Below are 2,650 nucleotides of genomic sequence, written 5' to 3'. Positions count from 1 at the left end.
TCCGCGGTTGATACGTCTCGAAGAGATTTGCCATACCCTCTGCCACTAAAGTAGGGGAAGAAACGGTGAAAATTGTAGTGACCGAAGTGAGACAACGTATTCCTTATGTCGGGAACGTATTTACACTTCCAGGAGCATTTCTCCAGGTGCTGCATGAACGGAGTGAACCCTCCCTCCTGGAGAGCCGCTAGGACGCTCATCAAGCACTCACAGTGGTAAACGAACCACACCATCAAATAGGTGTACGACAGCCCTACTCTGGGATTAGGAGTCTTAGCGACTTCGCCTTCCCCCTCGTCGACATGCGAAACCCGACAAAATTGGACCGTCAACGTGCGAAGACCCCGATGGATGCATGCCACCATCGCCGACACCAGCGCATAGAATCTCTCGTAGGCCAAGCGAATCACAGGATAAACGACCTTCACCGGAAGCGCCTCAAAGGAATGAGTGGGAACCACGCACCTCTTCAACCATAGCATGAGGTAGCCCACGAGCAGAGCCTTTCCAGATATAGGGGACCTGGCCTGATGATGGAACGAGTGAAAAGTCGTTCTGAATTTGAACCCACCCTCGTCATGCTCAAGGGTCACGACAGCTCCCTCTTCGACCATCCTTCTTTCCACTTCGGCCTGGTCACAATCGCCGAGCGGCAAAGTAGGCCTTCCCTTGACATCATTTTTAGGGAATAGGTAATCATCCTAATTCTTATGGCTGATCCCCAGAGCCCTCTTCTTCTTGCCTTTGTGGTCCACTGCCCCTAACGTGTTGAGACGTATATGATAGTGACCAAGTAACTCCCATAGGGTCTCGACCTCCAGAGGGGACCGAGCTGAAAGTTGGTCAATCTCATCTTGACCCGGGACATACTCCTCGTAGGGGAAGCTTCCCAAAGGCAACCTCGACATATCATATATCTCATGGAGAGTCATGTCGAGTTCACCGTTAGGAGTGAAGAACGTACTGCTGTCCAGACAATATAATTCTAGGATACTGTGGAACTGAGGAGCATTGATCTTCAGACAATGTTGGGTGGCCCGGATAGCCGCATGAAGCTCCGAATCCGTAAGGTCGGAATTCTTATCCATGATGTACTCGGTGATCTTAGACCACCAAGTGTTGTACCTGGCGCCGAGTGAATCCACCCTGGAGCCCTGAAATCCTTCGGAGGAAACTACCCCCCAGCCCGGAAGAAATGATGACGGAAGGTCTTCGCAACCGTAGTCATCTCCCCAATGGGTAACTCATTGTACGTCTGGCCGGGACGCAAAGCGGTCACACGCTTGCAAGAGCTGTCAACCCCATACCCAGCCGTAGAGCCCGTGAAGACACCAAAAGTCACCCCGTCTTGAGTTGGGGTCAGATCCCAGTTCATCATTCTCGGAACCGCAAGCGACCTCAATTTGACGATTGAGAACCCTCTCGGCATGCTGGGAAGGTAGTAGTGGACTCCATCCACAACACGGAGCCATCTGCTCTCCATGAGCAATAGAGCTGAAGGATCAGTCGCGGCATCACCAAACAAGAACTCATGCTTTTTCAGCTCTACCCTAGCCTCATCCGTTAACACCACGTCCGTAGTTAACTCGCGCAACGTCGAGTGGTGCCCGTCGGTAACTCTCTTGATTAATCCATCCGACTTGTCGCATCAAACACTGGCACAGGATCAAGGAAAGGGAATCGGGAAGGTGCCATATAGCCCGTACCTCCAGCGAGACCAATGGCTACATCCTTCGGAAGGGCCTCATCAGAAAAAGTGGCTGCAAAGCAAAACCAAAAAGTTAGAACAAAATCCACTCTCGGGGCGAGGAACTTTCTCAAAGTCCCCAAAACAGGTGAATCTCACCCGGCGAAACCAATTTCGCCATGTCAAATTCGCCTGTCAAAGGGCAAATCCGCTTGACAAAAACAAAATTCGCTTGTCAAGACAGACTTCACCTCTACTCAACGAAAGTCGAACTCGCCTATCAAGGCTAAATTCTCCTTCACCTGATGAAAACTGATTTCGCCTGTCGAAGCAGAAGTCACCCTCATCAAGTGAAAGCAGAATCCGCCTGAAAAAGGCCAATTTTACCTAAATCGGGAAAATTGCCAAAAATGGCAAAGTCCACTGAAGAAGACAAGAAGTGCTCACCTTCCCGACCCAACGTCGGCCATCAATGCAAAGTCGTTAGACAAACCTTTCGACCTACCCAAGTGTGTACCGGGAACGCTGGCGTCCATATCGACAGGGATGCTACCAGGATAGCGAGAGGGACCCTTTCCCTTCATAATGTATCTCTTAGATTTCGACGCCATATCAGAAAATCGAAGACGAAGATGGAGCTCTTTTTCTCTAAAACTTCGAGCAAACAGGAATTGGAAGGGGTCGAAGCCTATTTAAAGGCAAAAACGCATGCAGTTTAGGGGCGTGGCCACGATCAAAATCGACGGCCCAGATCGCCCTCAAGAGACGAGACGATTGTGTAGGCGTCAAAAAATGCTCATAGATATCCAAATACAACTCAAGACTGAGAAGAGAACAATGTGCCTCATAGATATCCAAATACAACTCAAGACTGAGAAGAGAACAATGTGCATGCATGTGACAAAATACACTGACAGGCGACACGTATAGGCACGGCAGCCTATGGTGAAGCGCCAAAGGCAC

The sequence above is a fragment of the Asparagus officinalis genome, chromosome 10 (assembly GCF_001876935.1).
Source record: "Asparagus officinalis chromosome 10, Aspof.V1, whole genome shotgun sequence".
Classification (NCBI taxonomy): domain Eukaryota; kingdom Viridiplantae; phylum Streptophyta; class Magnoliopsida; order Asparagales; family Asparagaceae; genus Asparagus; species Asparagus officinalis.
The sequence above is the reverse complement of the archived record's forward strand: the minus strand, read 5'-3'. Positions refer to the sequence as shown.